The sequence below is a fragment of the Rhinopithecus bieti genome, unplaced genomic scaffold (genome assembly GCF_001698545.2).
Source record: "Rhinopithecus bieti isolate Rb0 unplaced genomic scaffold, ASM169854v2 scaffold_5846, whole genome shotgun sequence".
Classification (NCBI taxonomy): Eukaryota; Metazoa; Chordata; class Mammalia; order Primates; family Cercopithecidae; genus Rhinopithecus; species Rhinopithecus bieti.
The window spans coordinates 401,097-424,987 of NW_016805019.1; the positions used below are offsets into that span (position 1 = coordinate 401,097).

The window sequence follows — 23,891 nt, forward strand, 5'->3', positions numbered from 1 at the left end:
TTATTATGTATAAATTATTTTTATATAAAATTTTGTATGTGTATGTTAATGTATGGTATAACCTGACAGATAGTGTTTACTGCTTAGCAATATATCTGTAGCATTTTAATACATCATTAAAAATACTTTAAAATGTGTGTGTGTGTATATATATGTACACATATATATTTAATGGCTAAATAGTAATTTATCTTATAAATTATCACAATGTCCTTAGTCAATTTTCTACTCTTGGTCCTTTAGTTTGCTTATAATTTTTATTGTTGTAAACAACCCTGGATTGGTCATCATCATTGATACATCTTAGTTTGTATCTGACTATATTCCTAGGAAAAATTTTTAGAAGTGGATGAAATTGCAGGTTCCAACAGAATGCATATTTTAAAGGCTAGTATCTTATGAGCCACCTGTCTTGGGTTCAGCACACTGGCCCACTGCCCTCGGCTTTATTCCTATTCAGCTGTGGCATGAATAAGAACAAATCATAAAGGAAGAGCAGTCTACTGGAGTTCTTAAATAGTGACAATTTATGTTCGAGCTGTGAGAAAAATTGTCCTCTTCATGTCAAATCACTGCTTTTCATTTTGCATGATTCTTGCTGGCTGGGAAGCATTATTTGGAAATTGTGTTAGCTTTGATGATTTAGCTTTCAATCAATAATGAGCTGCAGATGAAAAAGAAACCAAATGTGAAGAGACTAATAAGGGAGGTAGAAAAATAGTCTTTCATCAGACTATAAGGGAGCAAATGTTAGCTTTAGCAGTTCCAGATAAATTACATGTGAGGATTCAATGAGATAATACAAGCTAAAAGTTCAATATAGTGTCTGACAACATAGTAAGTACCCAATAAATCATGTTACCTGAGATTAGGTAAAATACGATATTTTGACTTGTCTCAAAATTCTTGCATCCAAGGCTAACCTGTTATAATTATTTTATCTATTCTGAGAAAGGTTTGTGAATATACTTTTACTTTGGAACTCATTTGGTTCTTTCCTCATGTATAGAAAAAAATAAGTCAGCCATTCAGAAAACTCTTCGTCCTTTTTAAGAAAATGTCCAAATCAGGTAGACTTTAAAGGTGTAGGATTGTTCTGCTGTATATGGTCATAGCATACTCTTGATGTTATGTTGTAAGCTATTATCAAACATTATATTGGGTATAATAATTTCTTATTTATTTATAAAAGAAAGGATGAATAACAAGGCCTTGCTCTGTCACCCAGACTGGAGTGCAATGGCTCCATCACAGCTCACTGCAGACTCAACCTCCTGGGCTCAATCTACCAATCCATCTTAGCCTCACCAGTAGCTGGGACCACAGGTGCATACAGCCAGGCCCGGCTAATTTTTGTATTTTTTCTGTAGAAATGGGGTTTTACCATGTTGCTCAGGCTGGTCTCAAACTTCTGGGTTGCTCAAGCGATCTGCCTGCCTTGCCCCCATTAAGTGATGGGATTACAGGCATGAGCCACCAGGCCTGGCCTTTCTCTACTTTTAATCCAGACTGTAGCTGCCTCTATCTGCTGTATTTATAAAAAAAGTAATAAAATTCACGTTGTGGCATGTTTTTTAATCAGGTCATCATACAAATTCCAAATGCTTTATTTGCACTGTGAACCCAACTAAATGTATCCCTCATTCAACTTCTAATTAGATCCAAAAAGATGTCCGCTGCTATTCCAACCCTACTGGTCCTAAGGGGATGTTTGATACAAGGGAAAGTGAATGGAAAGAAACAGTGGTCTCAGACAAGCTGTGGAAGGGGTCCATGAAAGTGAGGGGCTTTGAATCATTGCCTTCTGAAGTTTCCCTCTAACCCCTCTTCTGGGATATGGGCAAGCCTGAGGGAAGAGGAGGAGTTCCTCAAGGGGACTCCTTGACACAGGCACATTGTACACTTTACTTGCAGTGTATTATTGTACATGGCAGTTTATGAGAGCCTAGTTACACAGATTTGCAGATTGTACTTTCTAGCTTTAATTAACCTAACCATCACAAAATGTCCAAGTGTCTTAAAAAGATTACTAAGAAACCATGGTTCATAGCGAATGCTATTAATAATAATGAAAGCTCAAGTGAAGGAAAGGAAAGAACCAGAGCAAACCTCTGTGCTCCTTCTAGTCTGAACTCTTGTCAGCCCCTAATGCGATGACAACAGTGATGATATAATCACATTTAACAATAGTAGGCTCCCAAATTTCAAAAGTTTCAAGAAGATTATTTGAAATATGGATTTATATCTGTTAATCATATATGAGGCCATTGTGATTGACAAGACATTTAAAAATCTTTTAATTTCATTCTTAGAAATTTTATATTTCTATGTATAGTCATGGTATAAAAATCTGAGTATAAAATGAATGAAATAATCTTATAAATAATTATGTAGCTCATATGTTAAACAATTAGGATTCATGGAATATAATTACTAAAGCAATCTTACTTCTTTTTCCCACTGTTCCTTTAAAATTTGTTCAGTGTGGGTAGTTTTCCCTTGCAGAACGGCCTCCCTAATCTTTTAGGTGACAGAAAGTTGTCATGTAGCTTTAAGTCTTGATTTAGTAGTTTAAATCTTTTGGTTCAAAAAACAATCCAAATTCCAAACTTGTTGCAATATTAAATCTGCTCCTCTCATCCTCCTGGGACCTGGTTCAGGAGAGAATTTGCAAGACAGGCTGGGAAGAAAGTCTGATTAATGCTGTGTTCTCCAGTGGGTGATTTTACTCTACTTGCTTACTGAGGTTTCTGATCCCTTAGTATCTGGGACATGGAGATGAAGGAGTGAAAAGGATACAAGGAATTATTACTCCACTGATATTTTCATATGCATATGTTTAAAATCATCTGAGATCTTTGGAGCCATCAGTCTCACTTTGTTGCCAGGCTGGAGTACAGTGGTGTGATCTCGGCTCACTGCAACTTCACTGCAATCTTCTGCCTCCTGGGTTCAGGCAATTCTCCTACCTCAGCCTCCTGAGTAGCTGGGACTACACCACCATGCCCAGCTAATTTTTGTATTTTTAGTAGAGACGGGGTTTCACCATGTTGGCCGGGATGGTCTCGATCTCTTGACCTTGTGATCCACCCTCCTCGGCCTCCCAAAGTGCTGAGATTACAGGCGTGAAACACTGCACCCGGCCAAGCAGGGTTCCTTTTGAAAGGACCCTATGTTAATATTTATTTTAAGAGTTGCATGTTCGGGCCTTGGGATTTGGGAGCCTTTGATCTGTCTTTGGAAAAGAGGGCACATAATTCTCAGATGTGTTTCTTTCTTCTTCTGATACCACTTTAGCCAATCTCTCTCTTGTACTTTGGATTTATTAGTTGTAAGGCAGACACCAACCTACTGTGTCCCCCTCCTGCAGGGAACATCTCTCAAGCTCTCCGATGGTCTCAGTGACCCTGAAGCCAGAGCTCAGCTAGTAGCAGAGCAGGCAATGACCCCTCTGTTCTCCCACGGGTAGAGGGTGGTGGGATCATGCTCAACACACAGCACAACTCTTTCCAAAAATCCTCCCCACAAATCCTCCTTAATTTCCAGGAACTTGACCTTTTTCTTCTGGGTGTGGGTAGGTGTTAGAAATTTTGGCACATTTGTCCCTCTCACAGCTCATTTTGGTGTCTATTGTCTTTCATGTTTTTGTGCATGGTTTTCATGTTTAGTTACGCTAAAAATTACTTTCACTTTATCACTTTCTCCAGGGGAGAAAAGGATGTCACCTTAATTTCTAGGGTTTAAATTCATTGAGCACTGTTTTTCTACCTGGCTTGTGCCTTAGTCATCACTTAAGAATCTCAAGGAAAGCTCAATTGCAGAATAAATTGGCAAAGGGTTCTTAACATTTAGAATTTGGGATCTGATAGGCTTTAAAGGAAAGCTGGAAAGGTAAATCAATTGATCTCAATTAGGGACAGGTTTCAAAGGTACGGTGATGAGGTCAATGTAATTTAAAGCAATTTATCTTGGAGCAGTTTGTCTTTTTTATAACATTCATGTCTCTCACTTAATTTTTCTGGCTATACTTTCAGAACTGCAAGTTCAGCCCTTTGATTACAAGCTAATGATTGATGATCAATTAACATTTCTGTTAGATGTCAAAAGTAATTCTATTGGTTTAATGCATTGCTATTACTTTAGCTGCTGAACAAATATTCACATGTCATGAGAACATCTCCAGTCTCAGATCACCAATTTTCAACTAATTTTGAATTGTGTATCTTGCTCATGCTGTTGTAATGTTCTTTCTATATTATTCTGAAAGACCCTATTGCGGTTAGTTAGAGGCCAGACAAAAGCTGTTCTTGTTCCTTTAGAGTTAGAAAGTGATGGAATCATGAATACAGTTACACCTTATGATAGCTTTAAAAATGAATAATTAATAGAAATCCTTTTTTAAGCAGCAGCATAGCACAAAGGTTATATTCAATTTTGCAATGAAAACATCTTTATTTTCCAGCAGGAAACACTTTGCTTCTTTGTTTTAATCACTACCTCCACAATATAATAGATATAGGAAGAGCATTAAATTAAACATCTCTAAATGTGTTTAATTTAACTTCAAAACCTTTGAGAAAACGACCTACATGAAAATTTGATTTTGGCTCATATGCAAATGAATTAAATTTAGGTAATCACAAAGATCACCTTCACTACTAGTAGGTTTCAATTAATCATATTTGCTCATAAGGCTGAATTCACTCTGGGGGGAGAGGTATATCAAAATACCAAACAAATATATTTATTTTGTGATTTAAAAAATGCTAGGTTTAAAAAACTAGTGATTAATTGTTGTTAAGCTTCTAAATATTCAAACATTTACAGTTTTAAAACATTTATTTGTTTTAAGACAACCCCTCTAATGAAGTGGTTTGTGAAATGTTGAAAAATTTTGAGAGTACTAATTTGGTTCCGAAGCCCGGTTCTTTAAGTAGAGAGTAAAGACTCAAAGGACAAAAAGAACAATGCTAAAGAATGAACACTTGCTAAGTATTAACAAAGTCACCCAAGAACTGTTCCTTTATTAGAGAGAAAATACTAGGGCTTGACTGGGCCTATGCAAGCCACATCTGTTTTGATTGAAATAAGACATTTTAAGAAGTAAAGTTTGGCACAGCGATAATCTAAGTGAAATAGTTCTCCCAGGGCTTTGCAGGGATGAGAAGACTGACCCAGATACAAGAGTCAGGTGAGGTACTGTATAAAGACTTAATTAAAAGCAAGATACCTAGAAAGGCATCTCTGCAGAGATGGGAGAAAGACCAGAAATATAAAAAATTTCAAACCTTTATGAGTCAGCACTAGAGGACACCTACTGCCAAAGCTGCTGGCATCTGGAGGGCTGTTTCAACTGCAGTGAGAATAATACCCTGATAGAAGTTTCTAACTCTGGGGATAAAAGGTGAGAAGTTCATAAAAGACTGTAACTAAACCAGATATCTATTAAAAATTTTGCAGTGGTAGACTCATATTTGATTTATTGTTTGTTATTCTTGCTTTAAATTATAACTCCTTTAAATAACTTATTGATAAATCAATCTATAAGTTAATACTGTTATATAGCGAAGGGTTATACTTTCTGAAAGTAAATTATCTTAGGAACTAGCTGAATCAGCTTGTTAAAAAGAAGTAGGGTTTATAAATGTTTCCCTTCTAAAAATGTCAACCCTTCCACATAATAGTAAGTACCCAGAACTGCACATAAGAGGCACAAGGAGGGTTAATGAGGTTATGAAATCTAAACCATAGATTCAATCTTGACTAAACATCAAAATTTCATACTGACTTAGAGAAAAATTTCTAAAAATCTTTGCTTGAATATTATTATCAGAATCAGGCAAACCTCAGATACTTTAGAAGTTTGAAAGAATTATATGAATTTTAATAAATGGTTTCATTAAACACTAATGTGTAGGGAATATTTCCTGCTGAATAAGAACATTCACCTTATTAGGGAAGGTACATGGGTAACTGGTGAGGGAGGAAGAGGGCACTTCCATCTGTGAGGGCTTACTTGTCTACATATCTATTCCATTGAAGCTTTAGATAAAACTTTTAGTTTGAAAGAAGTGTTTTGTTTTTACTGTGTCATCACTTGTATGACTTTGGGTGAAACAATAAATCTCCAAGTATTTTGGTGCCTGTTTGGCAAAACTGGGATGACAATTATATTCTCCAAACAGGATTTCTTAAATTTTCTTTCTGCTTAAAGCACAGAAATCTACACTTATCTCCTTCATGCTATAACATAATACTATTCAATACTAGGCTTTCTACAAATTTATGTTCTTCTAAGTCCATATTCTTCCTTTATAAATTTTTCCCCACTATCAATTTCTAATAAGTTATCTCTCCAATATTATAGGTACCACTTTGACTTTAGGCCTTATTGCTTTTAATATTTATTTTGGATTCAACAAGAAGCCACCAATATCATTTGTGTATGTGTGTGTGTGTGTGTATATTCTTCCAGAATTATTTTTATTTTTAAAACATGGAAGCAAATGGTACACAATTTTATACATTAATTTTTTAAAATTTAATACATCTTAGAGATTGTTTTAATCAGTACATAAGGGACTTCCCCATTTTTATTGTATATACATGCTGTAATTCTCTTACTATGGATGTGCTATAAGTTATTCAAGTTCTTATTAAGGTTTTATGCTACTATGAATAACTTTGGATATGCATCACTTCACTCATTTGAAAATATATCTGAGGATAAATTCTTAGAAGTGGAATGGCTAAGGAAAATGGTATGTGCATTTGTAATGTTGGTAGAGATTGCCAAGTTGCCTGTCATGGAGATTGTACTGATTTACATTACCACTAGTAATGAGTGAGAGTTAGGTTTTGTTGCTGTTTGCTTGAACCACACTATAACTTTCTAAATGACCTCCTCACTTTTGTTTCTTCAAGCACGAATATATCCCAAATGCTAACACCAGAGAAATCCTCCTAAAACAAAAGTCCTTTGCTTAGAAAATATCAATAACTCCTATTTTCCATCAAATTAAACTTCTTAACCTGGTGCTCAGAATCCTTGACAAAACAGGCCTATATTCATTCTTGAGTTTTATCTTCTACCACATACACCCTATATTCCAGATAAATTGAATCATTCCTTGTTCTATGCTGTGCTTTAGGCCTGAAACAGTTTCCTCTGTACAGAATGCTTCTCTACATATGTCTTTCAGTCTAAATCCTATCAACTTTCAAGGACCATCTCAAATATTACCTACCTAAAGGTCCAAATAGATTAGCCCTTAGGCTTATGTTCTTTGTTTTGCTAATTAATAGTGTGCACTCAGAATAAAAAAATACTTCTATTATAATAATTGGATTTTGGTTTAGGTGTAATTCAAATCTTCTTGGTTATGTAGTTGCCCAGTTCACAGATGACAGGAAGGAAAGTGTGAGAAGAGGATGGATGTGGGTGGGTGTTGGGTGGTGTGGGTGTTGTAGAGGGTGGTGGCAAGAGACACATATATATTGAAAGCCCAACAGGTGGCCAGTACTGTATATTTGTACTGTCATCACCTATAGAAGAAACCTTATGGAGGTGGATATTGTCATCTCCACTTTACAGTCAGACAAGCCATATAACTAGTAAACAGTTGATCAGGATTTAAACTCAGGTCTATCTGGATGCAAAGCCTAGACTCTCACATTGTACTACATTGACTTATCTGGCAGAGAATAGCAGCAAGAAATGACTAATATCTTAAACTCTGTCTCTAAAGTTGAAGAAATAAACACCTATGAAAAGTTGAACAAGAACATTAGCATCACTAACTGGAACCATCTATTGTAGATATAACTGTCCTATACTATGTGAGTGTCAGTGTATTAGAGCACAATGAGATAAGCAAATTCTGGGTGGAATATCCTGATTTGGAGAGCAGGGAAAGGTTTACTGCCTATAGGAAGATTTCCATTCTGTTTTTTAAATGATATGTAAATAGATAAACTCAATGTATCTGGCCTATGAACTCAGTTGCAATGTCTATCATTCTGTAAATAGATGATAAATTAGTATGTGTATTGTGTATATTCTTGTGTATTTCTCTGTTGTTCTCTTTGAGTATCTATTTGTCTATCTCAAGCCCATCTGCATGAATGAAAATCTTCCCCCACTCGCAAATGAATTTACTGTCACTATAAAGTGGAAGATAAGGCCTGCTTAACTCTAGAGAAATGTTAAGCACATAGAAAATAGAAGCAATGATAACGTTAACAATATTATTATTAAATTAAAAAGAAATTGAAGAACGTTAAAAAATTCCAGAATTAACAGATTTTAGAGTTAACATGAAATGAAGTAAAAAGCAACTTTAATATAATGAGCCAATTACTTGTACACAGGTATAGACTGAGTGAATACTAAAAAAATCACGGGTTTGTTGATTCTAATTTCACACTGAATATAATAAACAACTGTATTCATGTTAGAATTAGCTCTGTAAACTTTATCTGCTTTCTAAACTAATCAAATTCATTGTTTTTTATCTCTAAATGTTATTTAATAACAACTTTATTAAAAGTGCCAATATCTTAGAGGATTATATATATAGGTATATTTATATTTATATTCACAAAGACACATATGTATATACACATATGCACATGTAATATTGTTAAACCAAGTTTATCCTAAAGTTGCTTCCTTACATACTTTAAGTTTGGCCTAAAGATTTCTCTGTACATAGTGAACACTAACCTCAATGGAAGTTTAAATAGACAATAACCTACTCTTGTGCCGGTCACCGAGTTTTGGCCAGTCAAAGGCAGCCAACTGTTCAAATCATGTTCAAATAAGGCAAATGTTGAGCTGTAACCAATCTAGCTGTTTGTGTACCTCACTTCCATTTTCTGTATGTCACTTTCCTTTTTGTGACCATAAATCTTCCACCACGTGGCTGCACTGGAGTCTCTCTGAGCTTAGTCTGTCTAAGGAGGCTGCCAGATGCCAGATTCACAAATCATTCTTTGCTCAGTTAAACTCTGTTAAATTTAATTTGTCTAAGGCTTTTTTTTTTTTTTTTTTTTTTTTAACAGATGGTATCAGAAGTGGGATCTGAAGTAGAGCTTCCAGTGACCCCCAGGAGCGTTGAGTGACCAAGTGAGGTACCTGCAGGGCCCATTGTGTTCACTGCTTTTTCACAGCAACTGGGGATGATGGTAAGTTCTCTCTCAGAATTCAAAGCTCCACATATTTGTGTTTTGAGCTTTCTGAATTTGAGCAAGTTTCTGATCCAAACTAGGTTTGGAAGTCACAAAAAAACTGAATTGGGTCCAGAATCTGATTGGATCTGATAATTAACTGGCTTGGATCTAGTTACAGGCCTCTTATGTCCAAATGGGTCAGACAGAAACCAGTAGAAAATGGCAATATTTCAGGGGACACAAACTTTGCCTGTAGAAATTTATAGGGATTTTGTGTTTTACTTCCTTTGTTTTCTTATGTGCCAAGGTAGGAAAAAATTATTGGCTAAGTTGATTAAGAGGTTCTGAGAATTAAAGCTAAGATTCAAGATAAAAATGGGACCCTTATTTTCTTAAGAACTGAGTAATCTACCTTCTGGCTATGCCCACACTTACATGTATAAATATTAGGTCCTGGAAACAGCAAACACTTTTAGAAATAGCAAAACCTTACTAAAGGTAATTTAAAATTACAATGGAACATTCCAAAGAAACAACACTGCATTTGAAGAAGTGCAGTTGAAAATGAGGGCTCACAACTCTATGCACACAAATTAGAAAATCTAGAGGAAGTGGATAAATTCCTGGAAGGGCACAATCTTCCAAGATTGAATCAGGAAGAGATTAAAAACCTGAATAGACCACTATCAACTTCTGAAACTGAATCAGTAATTAAGAGCCTACTAACCAAAAAACGCCCTGGCTCAGATGAATTCACAGCTGAATTCTACCAGACATACAAAGAACTGATACCAATCCTACTGAAATTATTCAAAAAAATCGAAGAGGAGGGATTCCTTTCTAACTCACTCTATGAAGTCAGCATCAGCCTGGTACCCAAACCTGGCAGAGACACAATTAAGAAAGGAAACTTTGGACCAATATCCCTCATGAATATAGACATGAAAATCCTCAACAAAATACTAGCAAATCAAATCCAGCAGCATATTGAAAAGTTAATACAACATGCTCAAGTAAGCTTTATTCCTGGAATGCAAGGCTGGTTCAACATATTCAAATCAATAAATGTGATTCACTACATAAGCAGAATCAAAAGCAAAAATGAAATGATCTTCTCAATAGATGCAGAAAAAGCTTTTGATAAAATCCAAGATCCCTTCGTGTTAAAAACCCTCAACAACTAGGCAATGAAAGAACATACTTCAAAATAATAAAAACCGTCTATCACAAACCCACAGCCAACATCATACTAAGTGGGCAATTGTTCGAAGCATTCCCTTTGAGAATTGGAGCGGAACCAATGTGTACACTCTCACTGCTCATGTTCAACACAGTAGTGGAAGTCTTAGCCAGAACAATCAGGCAAGAGAAAGAAATAAAAGGCATTCAAGCCCAGCTACTTGGGAGGCTGAGGCAGGAGAATGGCGTGAACCCGGGAGGCGGAGTTTGCAGTGAGCTGAGATCTGGCCACTGCACTCCAGCCTGGGAGACAGAGCGAGACTCCGTCTCAAAAAAAAAAAAAAAAAGAAAAAAGGCATTCAAGTAGGAAAAGATGTCAAAGTATCTCTCTTTGCTGATGACATAATTCTATACCTAGAAAATCCTAAAGACTTTGCCAATAGTCTCCTAGAATTGATAAACACCTTTAGTAAAGTTTCAGGTTACAAAATCATTGTATAAAAATCAGCAGCATTTCCATATGCCAACAAAGTCCAGGCTGAGTGTGAAATCAAGAACACAATCCCACTTACAATAGCCAAAAGAAAATGAAATACCTAGGAATACAGCTAGCCAAGGAGGTAAAAGATCTCTACAAAGAGAACTAAAAAACACTGCAGAAGGAGATCAGAGATGAGATAAATGGGGAAACATTCCATGCTGATGGATTGGAAGAATCAGTTTTGTAAAAATGGCTGTACTGCCCAAAGCAATTTAAAGATTCAACACTAAGGCTACACTACTACTACTGCTACTACTACTACTACTACTACGACTACTACTATTACAAGGCTACACTAACCAAAACAACTTAGTACTGGTACAGAAACAGACAAAGACAAGTGGAAGAGAATAGAAAACTCAGAAATAAAGATATACACCTACCACAATCTGATCTTCAACAAGGCTGACAAAAACAAGCCATGGGGAAAGCACTTCCCATTCAATAAATGTCACTGAGATAACTGGTTAGCTGTATGCAGAAGAGTGAAACCAGACCCCCACCTTTCACCATATACAAAATTAACTCAAAATGGATTAAAGATTTCAATGTAAGACCTCAAACTGTAAAGATCCTAGAAGACAACCTAGGAAATACTTATCTCAAAGTCAGTCTTGGTAAAGAATTTTTGGCTAAGTATGAAAAGCCATTGCAACAACAACAAGAAAAAGACAAAAAGGATCTAATTAAACTAAAAAGCTTCAGCACAACAAAAGAAACTATCAACAAAGCAAACAGACAACTGTGGAATGAGAGAAGATATCTGCAAACTATGCATCCAACAATGGCTTAGTATCCAGAATCTATAGGGAGCTTAAACAAATCAACAGACAAAACACCAAATAATTTCATTAAAAAATTGGCAAAGGACATGAAGACATACTTCTCAAAAGAAGACATACAAGTCACTAGCAAACATGAATGAAAAAATGCTCAGCATCACTAATCATCAGAGAAATGCAAATCAAACTGGCAGTGAGATAAAATCTCACACCAGTCAGAATGGCTACTACTAAAAATCCAAAAAAACAATAGATGCTGGTGAAGATGTGGAGAAAAGTGGAAACTTATACACTGTTAGTGGGAATTTAAATTAGTTTAGTCACTGTGGAAAGCAATCTGGAGATTTCTCAAAGAACCTACCATTCATCTCAGCAATACTATTACTAGGTTTACACCCAAAAGAAAATAAATCATTCTACTGAAAAGACACATGCACTTGTCTGCTCATTGTTGCACTATTCACAGTAGCAAAGACATGGGATCAATCTAGCTGCCCATCAGTGGTGGACTGAACAAACAAAACATGATATATATACACCATGGAATTGTACACAGTTATAAAAAATGAAAACATGGCCTTTGCAGAAACATGGATGGAGCTGGTGGCCATAATCCTCAGCAAATTAATGCAGAAACAGAAAATTCAAAAATACATGTTCTCTCTTATAACTGAGATCTAAGCATTGAGAACACATGGACATAAATATTGGAACAATAAACACTGTGGACAACTCAAGGTTGGGAGTGGGTGGGTTGAAAAACTACCTATTGAGTACTATACTATGCTTACTACCAGGGTGAGGGAACCTGTACTCCAAACTTCAGCATCATACAATATTCCCATATAACAAATCTGCACATGTACCCTTGTATTTAAAATAAAAGTTGAAATTAAAAAAAAAAATGAAAAAAAAGGGAGCTTCCCAAATTAGTCTTATCTATGGATGCCTATTGATATGCAGAAGCTTCTAAAGTATTTCAGTATTTTAAATTAAAGACTCTTTATAAAAGGCAAATGAAAAGCTTAAATAACTTATAAGAAAAGTTAAATCTGCTTTCCTTTTGCTTAGTTACTACACTGCCCCAAAGACAAAAAAGAAAGCTATCCTGGATAAAAAGTTTATAAAAGTAGGCCTCACAGGTGTGTAGAAAACTAAGTAGGCACTCATGGTACCTGATTTCAGGACTTGGCTTTTAGATGGCATTTCTGGACCTGCCTTAGGCCAGAGGGGAGCTCACTGCTCTAAAGGGTGAGTCCCAGGCCAGGCAGCATTCACCACAAGTTGACTGAAGAGCCCTTGGGTCTTAAGGGAACATGGTGGTAGTACGGTAGTACTCCCTGTGGGCTTGAGGTGGCAGTGGCCATGGGGTGAGGCTTGCTGCATTTGGAGAGGGGAGGGAAGAGTGGGAAGCACTGCGTCTTGTGGTTTGAGTGTCAGCTCAGTCACAGTACAATAGAACGCCAGGTAGACTTCTAAGATTTTTGACTCTAGTTTCTGGCTCCTGAATGGCACCTCTGGGCCCCCCTGGAGCTTGGGCTTGGAGAAATTCATCACCGTCAAGGGAAGAACATAGGCCCGGCTGGCTTTGCCACCAGCTAATTGTAGATCCTCAGGGCCTTGAATGAACATAGCCGGTAGCCAGAGAGTGGTTGCAGCAGGGCTTGGGCAAGACCCAGTGCTCTGCTGGTTTTAAGTCTGACCCAGCACAGTTCTAGGAGTGGTGGCTGCAGTGGTACTTGTGTCACTCCACCTGTAGCTACAGGTGGCTCAGCACAGAGAGAGACTGGGACAAAGCAAAGAGAACCGGAGTCTCTGGTAGTCCACATAATTCTTCTGGATCTTGTTCAAGACTATCAAGGCAGTATCTCTATGAATCTGCAAGAATCATAGTGTTACTGGTCTTGGAGTTCTCTCTAAAGCAGATATATCTTAGATCATAACATCCAAGTCCTTTTGAATATCTGGAAAGCCTTCCCAGGAAGAATGGGTATAAAGAGCCTGGACTGCAAAGACTACAATAAATGCCTAACTCTTCAATGGCCAGACACAGATGAACACCTACACGTATCCAGACAATCCAGGAAAACATGACTTCAATAAATAAACGAAATAAGGCACCAGAAACCAATCCTGGAGAAACAAAGATATGTGATCTTTCAGACAGAGAACTCAAAATAGCTGTTTTGAGGAAACCCAAAGAAATTCAGGCAGATGAATTTGACAAAGAGATTAAAATAATTAAAAAGAATCAGGCAGAAATTCTGGAGTTGAAAAATGCAGCTGGCATACTGAAGAAATCATCACAGTCATTCAATGGCAGAGTTGATCAAGCAGGAAAAAGAATCAGTGAGCTTGAAAACAGACTATTTGAAAATACAGTCAGAGGAGACAAAAGAAGAAAGAAAGAAAAAAAAAAAAAACAACAATGAAGCACGCCTACAGGATCTAGAAAATAGCCTCAAAAGGGGAAGTCTAAGAGTTATTGGCTTTAAAGAGTATGTAGAGAAAGAGATATGGGTAGAAAGTTTATTCGAAGGGATAATAACAGAGAACTTCCTGAACCTAGAGAAAAATATCAGTATCCAAGTACAAGAAGGTTACAGAACAACAAGCAGATTTAATCCAAAGAAGACTAACTCAAGACATCTGGTAATTCAAGTTGCAAAGGTCAAGGATAAAAAAAGGATCCAAAAAGCAGCAAGAGAAAAGAAACAAATAATGCAGCTCCAACACACCTAGTGGCAGCCTTTTCAGTGGAAACCTTATAGGCCAAGGGAGAATGGAATGACATATTTAAAGTGCTGAAGGGAAGAGAACTTTTATGCTAGAATAGTATATCTGGTGAAAATATCCTTCAAGCATGAAGAAAAAATAAAGACTTTCCTAGACAAACAAAAGCTGAAGGATGTAATGAACATCAGATTTGTCTTACAAGAAATGCTAAAGCGAGTACTTTAATAAGAAAGAAAAGGACATTAATGAGCAATAAACAATCACTTGAAGGTACAAAATTCACTAGTAATAGTTAAGTATGCAGAAAAACCGAATATTATAGCACTGAAAATGTAGTGTGTAAACTACTCTTATTTAAGTAGAAAGACTAAATGATTTACCAATCAAACATGGTAACTACAACAACTTTTCATGACATATTACAATATGATATAAACAGTAACAAAAACTTAAAGCAGGGGCACAAAATTAATGCATGAAGTCTTTGTAAATTTTCTTTCTGTTAGTTTGTTTATGCAAACAATGTTGTTATCAGCTTAAAATAATAGGTTATAACATAGTATTTGCAAGCTTCATGATATCCTAAACCAAAAAACATATAATGGAGACACAAAAAATAAAAAGCAACAAACTAAATCACATCACCAACGAAAATTACCTTCACAAAAAGAAAGACATGAAGGAAAGAAAGAAGGAAGAGAAGACCACAAAACATCCAGAAAACAAATCACAAAATGGCAGAGGTAAGTCCTTACTTATCTATAAATTGAATGTAAATGGACAAAATTCTCCAATCAAAAGACATAGAATAGCTGAAGGGATAAAAAAAATGAGGCCAGGTGTGGTGGCTCACACCTGTAATCCCAGCACTTTGGGAGGCTGAGGCAGGCGTATCAGTTGGTCAAGAGATCAAGACCATCCTGGCCAACATGGTGAAACCCCATCTCTACTAAAAATATAAAAATTAGCCTGGCGTGGCAGTGTGGCAGTGTGTACCTGTAGTCTCAGCTACTCAGGAGGCTCAGGCAGGAGAATTGCTTGAATCCAGGAGGCAGAGGTTGCAGCAAGCCGAGATCATCCCACTGTACTCCAGCCTGGTGACAGTGAGACTCCATCTCAAAAACAAAACAAAACAAAACAAAACCAAAAAAAGAAAAACAAAACAAAACAAAACAAAACAAAAACAACCAAAAAACAGACCCAATGATCTGTTGCCCATAAGAAACAGACTTCACCTATAAAACACACATTGAAAATAAAGGGATTGGAAAAAGATATTCCAAATCCATGGAAACCAAAAAAGAGCAGAAGCAGCTATATTCATATCAGACAAAATAGATTTCAAGAAAAAACTAAGAATAGACAAAGAAGGTCACTATATAATGATAAGGAGTTCAATTCAGCAAGAGGATATAACAATATTAAATATATATGCACTGAATGCTGGAGCACCTAGATGTATAAAGAAAATATTGTTAGAGCTAAAGGGAGAAGTAGAGCCCAATATAACAATATCTGGAGATTTCAACATCCCACTTTCAACACTGCATCAATGTTCTAGACAGAAAATCAACAAAGAAACATCAGACTTAATCTGCACTATAGACCAAATGGATCTAATAGATAGTTACAGAACATTTCCTTCAAAGACTGCAGAATACACATTCTTTTCCTCAGCATATAGATTATTCTTAAGGACAGATCATATGTTAGGTCACAAAACAAGTCTTAAAACATTCAAAAAATGGGAATCATATCAAGCACATTCTCTGACCACAATGGAATAAAACTAGAAATCAATGACAATAGCAATTTTGAAAACTATACAAACACATGGAAAGTAAACAATATGCCCCTGAATGACCAGTGAGTAAATGAAGAAATTAAGATGGAAATTGAAAAATTTCTTGAAAAAAATGATAATGGAAACACAATGTACCATTTTGTTGTATGGAATACAGCAAAAGCAGTACTAATAGGGAAGTTTATAGCTATAAGTGCCTACAGAAAATAAAAACTTCAAATAAACAACCTAATGATGGACCTTAAAGAGCTAGAAAAGCAAGAGCAAACCAAGCCCAAAATTAGTAGAAGAAAAGGAATAATAAAGATCAGAGCAGAAATAAATGAAATTGAAATGAAGAAGACAATATAAAAGATCAATGTATCAAAAAGTTTTTTTAAAGATAAAGAAAATTGACAAACTTTTAGCTTGCCTAAGAAAAAAGAGAAGACCCAAATATATAAAATCAGAGATGAAAAAGGAGACATTATAACTGATAATGCAGAAATTCATATGATAATTTGTGGCTACTCTAAGCAACTCTATGCCATAAAATTGGAAAATCTAGAGGAAATGGGCAAATTCCTAGATGCATACAGCCTACCAAGATTGAACCATGAAGAAATCCAAAATTTGAACAGACCAATAACAAGTAACATGATTGAAGTTGTAATTAAAAATCTCCCTGTAAATAAAAGCACAGGACCCAATGACTTCACTGCTGAATTCTGTTGAAAATTTTAAAAAGAACTAATAGCAATCCTACTGAAACAATTCTGAAAAAATAGAGGAGGGGATACTTCCCAGCACATACTATGTAGCCAGTATTACCCTGAGACCAAAACCAGACAAAGACACATCAAAAAAAGAAAACTACAGGCCAATATCTCTGATGAATCTTGATGCAAAAGGCCTCAACAAGGTGTTAGCAAACTAAATTCACTAATATGTTAAAAGAGATCATTCATCATGACCAACTGGGATTTATCTCTGGCTTGCAAGGATGATCCAACATACACAAATCAATCAATGTGATATATCATATCAATAGAATGATGGACAAAACCCATATGATCATGTCAGTGGATGTTGAAAAAGCATTTGATAAAATTCAATACCCCTTCATGAAAAACCCTCAAAAAACTGCATGTAGAAGGAACATACCTCAACATAATTAAAACCATATGTGACAGACCCATAGCTAAAACCATAGTGAATAGGTAAAACCTGAAAACCTCCCCTCTACCATCTGGAACATGACAAGGATGCCCACTTTCACCACTGTTATTCAACATAGTACTAGAAGTCCTAGCTAGAGCAATCAGACAAGAGGAAGAAATAAAGGGCATCCAACTGGAAAGGAAGAAGTCAAATTATCCTTGTTAGTAGATGATATGATCTTATATTTGGGAAAACCTAAAGACTCCACCAAAAAACTATTTAAACTGATAAATTTTGTAAAGTTGCAGGATACAAAATCAACGTACAAAAATCAGTAGCATTGTTTATGCTAATAGTGAACAATCTGAAAAAGAAATCAAGAAAGTAATCCTAATTATAATAGGCACAAGTAAAATTAAATACGTAGTGTATTAGTCTGTTCTCATGCAGCTAATAAAGTCATACCCCAGACTGGGTAAATTATAAAGGAAAAAGGTTTACTGGACTCACAGTTCCACAAGGCTGGGGAGGCTTCACAATCATGGCAGAAGGCAAAGAAGTAGCAAAGGCACGTCTGACATGGTGGCAGGCAAGAAAGCTTGTGCAGGGGAACTCCCATTTATAAAACTATCAGATCCCATGAGACTTATTCACTACCACGAGAACAGTATGGGGGAACTTCCCCTATTATACAGTTATCTCCACCTGGCCCCACCTTTGACAAGTAGAGATTATTACAACTCAAGGTGAGATTTGGGTGGGGACACAACCAAACCATATCACCTAGGATTTAACCAAAGAAATGATCTCTACAGTGAAAACTATAAAACACTGAGAAAAGAGATTGAAGAGGACACCAAAAAAGAGAAAGATATTCCGTATTCATGGATGGGAAGAATCAATTTTGTTAAAATGTCTGTACCACCCAAAGCAATCTACATATTCATTGCAATCCCTTTCAAAATACTAATGACATTCTTCACAGAAAAAAAAAAAAAAAAAAAAAAAGAAAACAAAACAAAACAAAAAAACCATCCTAAAATTTACATGGAACAACAAAAGACCCAGAGTAGTCAAAGCCATCCTGAGCAAAAAGAGCAAAACTGGAGAGAATCACATTACCTGACTTCAAATTGTACTATAGACTGGCAGAGGTGCTCCAGCCTCTGCGCAGTCCGCAGTCAGTGCCACAGTGCCTGGCCTCCCACACACCCTGTAGGTAGCGCCCGTGCCCTCAGCCCAGAGTGCACTGGTGCTGGCGCCAGCTCCCAGAAAGAGTGCGCCACACAGAGATGACAGCTGAGGAGATGAAGGAGACTGAGACCTGGGAGCAATTGGTGCCTCTGCCCATGGAGGGAGTGGACATTAGCCCCAAACAGGAGGAAGGCATGCTGAAAGTCATCGAGAGAGGGCACAGGTACGGAGATGCCCATGATTGGGGACCGAGTCTTTGTCCACTACACTGGCTGGCTGTTAGATGGCACAAACTTTGACCCCAGTCTGGATCACAAGGACAAATTCTCCTTTGACTTGGGAAAAGGGAGATCATCAAAGCTTGGGACATTGCTGTAGCAGCCATGAAGGTGGGGGAGGTGTGCCATATCACCTGCAAACCAGAATATGCCTACGGTGCAGCAGGCAGTCCTCCAAAGATCTCCCCAAGGCCACGCTTGTGTTTGAGGTGGAGTTGTTTCAGTTTAAGGGAGAAGATCTGATGGAAGAGGAATATGGTGGAATCACCTAGAGAATACAGACTCATGGTGAAGACTATCCAGGCCCAGTGAGGGTGCTATCATGGAGGTTGCACTGGAAGGGTGCTACAAGGACCAGCCCTTTGAACATCAGGAGCTCTGCTTTGAGGCAGGCAAGGGGGAGAACCTGGATTTGCCTTATGGTCTGAAGAGGGCCATTCAGTGCATGTAGAAAGGAGAACATCCCATTGTGTACCTCAAACCCAGCTATGCTTTTGGCAGTGTTGGGAAGGAAAAGTTCCAAATCCCACAAAATGCCTTGCTAATATGAATTACACCTCAAGAGTTTTGAAAAGACGAAGGAGTCTTGGTAGATGAATTCAGAAGAGAAGCTGGAACAGAGCACCACAGTGAAAGAGCGGGACACTGTGTACTTCAAGTAAGGCAAATACAAGCAAGCTTTTTTATAGTCTAAGAAGATTGTGTCCTGGCTGAAATATGAGTCTAGCTTTTCCAGTGAGGAAGCATAGAAGGCAAAAGCCCTTCAACTGGCCTCTCACCTCAACCTAGCCATATGTCATCTGAAACTACAGGCCTTCTCTATTGCCATTGAAAGCTGTAACAAGGCCCTAGAACTGGACAGCAACGACGAGAAGGGCCTCTTCTGTCGGGGAGAGGACCACCTGGTTGTGAATGACTTTGAACTGGCATGGGCTGACTTCTGGAAGGTCCTGCAGCTCTACCCAAACAATGAAGCCATCAAAGCCCAGTTGGCTGTGTGCCAGCAGCAGATCTGCAGGCAGCTTGCCTGGGAGAAGAAGCTCTACGCCAACATGTTTGAGAGGCTAGCTGAGGAGGAGAACAAGGTCAAGCCAGAGGCTTCCTCAGGAGATAATCCCACTGACACAGAGATGAAGAAGGAGCAGAAGAGCAACACCACAGAGAGCCAGTCTCAAATGGAGACAGAAGCATAGCCCCTCTCCACCAGCTCTACTCCTGTGGCTGCCTGCCCCCCCTGTCTCCCCACTCTGTCCTGTGAGTTTTGTAAAACCTGAGGAATTTTGAGCGAATTAGACCTTTACTTTTCTATCTGATTGGATGGTGGCTTTAGGGTGAAGGGGGAAAGGAGTAAGCTGGGAGATTGAGGTGGGGAATCACTTTAGATGGTGTCACCCCTCTTCCCTTCCCGCATTGCACATGAACATATGTCCATCCATACATGCTCATTAGAATGTTAATTTATTGTGATCCCTCTGTTTGTTAGTTCCATTTTCCAAGGGTAGAAGAGGCAAGTGGTTGGGATGGGGTCTGATATGAACCCAGGGTGGAGAGGGAGACTCCTGGGCAGCCATTTTCCCCATCCTTTCCCTCTCCCAGTCCATTTCCCTCTCCCAGTCCTTTTCCAAATGTGGCCTCCATGTGGGTGCTAGGTACATGGGAAGAAACACCATTTCTTCTCTGTTCCCTTCCTCACTCCAAATGGCATGGCTGATGATGTCTTCTGGTGTTATGGTGACCACCCCCTGTCCCCTGTTCTGGTATTTCCCTTGTCAGTTTTCCCTCTCAGCAAGGTTGTGTTCCCAAACCCCCTCAGCCTCTTCTTTGCATGTTGCTGAAGGTCCAGGCTTGCCTCAAGTTCCATGCTAGAGCAATAAAGTGGAAACATTAAAAACAAAACAAACAAACCAAAAAATTATACTACAAACCTATAGTAACCAAAACAGCATGGTGTTGGCATTAAAACAGACACATAGATTAATGAAACAGAATAGAGAACCCAGAAACAAATTCATACACCTACAGTAAACTCATTTTTGACAAAGGTATCAAGAACATGCACTGGGGAAAAGACAATCTCTTCAATAAATGGTGCTGGAAAAACTGGATATCCATATGCAGAAGAATGAAACTATATGCCTATCTCTCACCACATACAAAAATCAAATCAAAATGGATTTTGAACTATGAAACTACTACAAGAAAACATTGGGGAACTCTCCAAGACATTGATCTGGGCAAAATTTCTTGAGTAATACCCCACAAGCACAGGCAACCAACCAAAAATAGACAGATGGGATCACATCAAGCTAAAAGTTTCTGCACTGTGGAGAACAGTTTGGAGATTCCTCAAAAAGCTTAAAATAGAGCTTACCATATGATTCAGCAATCCTACTGCTAAGTATATACCCCAGAAAAAGAAAATCAGTATAACAAAGAGATATCTGGACTGCTGTGTTTGTGGCAGCACTGTTCACAATAGCCAAGATTTGGAGGCAACCTAAGTGTCCATCAACAGATGAATGGATAAAGAAAATGTGGGACTTATATGCAATGGTGTACTATTCAGCCATAAAAAAGATTGAGATTCAGTCATTTTTAACAACATGGATAGAGCTGGAGGTCATTATTTTTTGTGAAATAAGCCAGGCACAGAATGACAAACATCATATGTTCTCACTTAGTTGTGGTATCTAAAACTCAAAGCAATTGAACCCATGGAGATAAAGAGTAAAAGGATGGTTACCAGAGCCTGGGGAGAGCACTGAGTGCTTCTGCGGGGTGGTGGAGATGGTTAACATGTACAAAAATATTTAGAATTAATGAATAAGACCTAGTATTTGATAGTACAACAGGGTGACAATAGTCAATAATATCTTAACTATACATTTTAAAATTGCTAAAAGAGCATAATTGGATTGTTTTTAACACAAATGCTTGAGGGGATGCAATTCCCATTTTCCATTATGTAATTATTTCACATTGCATTCGTGTTTCAATACATCTCATGTATCCCATATACACCTACTCTATACCCACAAAAATTAAGTATGCCCTTGGGAAAAGTAGGTTTTCTTCTTTATCAGACCCATCCATACTCAGCCCAGGCCTAGAGAATGATTTCTTTGCTCTGTTCCTTAATGAACTCCACCCTGAACTCAGTAATTTTAGCTAAGAAACAATAGCTAAGTTTAAAAAGTCACCGCCTATCAAACTGAAATACACCTTTCTGGAATTTAACTGGCTTTCCTGAAACCCTTTTGTAAAAGAAATTAACACCTATAAAGGAAATCTCCATTTGTAAGATGTCTGCCTATGTACATTAGAAACTCTTCCCACTGCTTGCCCATTGTTTGTTTTTTTCTTTATTTATTTTATTTTTTTTATTTTTTATCTATACTTAAGTTCTTCGAGGGCTACATCGTTGCCATAACATGCCCAGTTCGGCTGTACATACTGTATACTGTATCCATGTTGGGTGCCTGCTGCCACCCATCAACTCGTCAGGCCCCCCACCCATCAATTCATCATTGCTATATCAGTGCTATAACTCCCCAGATGCAAATCCCTCCCTCTCCCCCTCCCCCATGATAGCGGCGCCCCATGTGTGTGAGTGCTTCCCCTTCCGAGTCCAAGCTGATCTCGATTGTTCCAGCTTCCCACCTGCTTATGAGTGAACATGCGCGTGGTTTGCGTTTTCTCTTGCTTGTGATAGTTTGCCTAAGAATGATGAGTTTCCAGTGCCCCATCCATGCCTCCCCTACAAAGGAGCGAAACTCATCGCATTTTTTATGGCCTGCATACCTATCCAATGGTGTATATGTGCCCAACATATTTGCCTTAACCAGTCGCTGCTCTACAGAATGGAGCATTTGGGTTGATTCAAGTTTTTGCCCTATTGTGAATAGTGGACCAGCTAATAAACATACGTGTGCATGCGGCTGCTCCCGATTGTTTGTAATTGGGCAACAAGTCCACTACTTCGTGCTTTCAAGCGTCCTTTCTGGCCGGTCTTATCTAACTATCAACTTTTACCTTACACCATTTTCCCCTTGGTTTGAGCAACAGATACTGTATTTAGGCCTAAGGTTTTTCTTTTAATGATATCTACATATATCATATGTATATTATAAAATTAATATATATACTTTATAATAAATATATAAAATACATATTATTAGATTACCACTTTATCTTGTACTTATTGGCTTTAATTTACAAGCATTTATCATCACAAATTATATTACACCAGTGTGTTTGATTTCTCTTCCTGTTAAAGTGAAGTGAATTTGGTAAGCTTTCCTTATGTTCATAAATCATTTAAATGCATAGACAATTAAAAATGTGTTTACTTTGTATATACACACAACAGGAAGTAAAATGCTTTCTTCCATATTAAATAATTAATGGTAATATATATCAAATATTTCTTTGAAATTCAATAGACATTTAAAAAATATACAGTAGCAAATGTACCCATCATATTTCAATCATATTTTAACATTCTTTGATGTTATTGAACAGCTATTCCCTGTTACATATCTCTTTAGCACTGGTGCTTCTTAATGAAATATAAGAAACTAATAGGATATGTTGTACAAAAATTTAATGACTCATATTTATTATCCTTAATGTAGAAAGTTTTATTCATTTGTGCCTCAATTTATTTTCCAGTAGAGTAGGAATGCAGAAATAAAAGGTAAGTAATAAAGAAAAAGTCACTTCATGGAAAATGGAAAGGCCTAGAGATAGTTTGTAATCATGCAGCTTTCATAGTCAGAGGACACATGTGAAAATACAGACCACAAACATGCTTACAGCAGGTAAAAATACATAGTACAGAGTATTCCTTGGTGCATAGAATGAAAGCACATTTCTACTAATAAATTATGTATACTTAATATTGCATATTGTTATACAATATTAAAAATGTTTTAGGGTTCTTTAGAGAAACAGAACCAACAGAGAGAGAGAGAGAGAGAGAGAGAGAGAGAGAGAGAGAGAGAGAGAGAAAATGAGAGCCAGACAGAGATTTATTTCTTTATTTCTTTTTTTTTTTTTTTTTTTTT

At 37.3% G+C, this 23,891-nt stretch overlaps 1 protein-coding gene and 1 pseudogene across 3 annotated transcripts in view; one reads left to right on the forward strand and one right to left on the reverse strand.

Annotated features, from left to right (window-relative positions):
• Positions 1–23,891, reverse strand: part of LOC108528882 (bifunctional heparan sulfate N-deacetylase/N-sulfotransferase 3) — a 220,154-nt gene that overhangs the window by 48,050 nt on the left and 148,213 nt on the right. The gene's annotated exons all lie outside the window — the stretch shown is intronic.
• Positions 18,646–20,018, forward strand: LOC108528883 (peptidyl-prolyl cis-trans isomerase FKBP4 pseudogene; annotated as a pseudogene).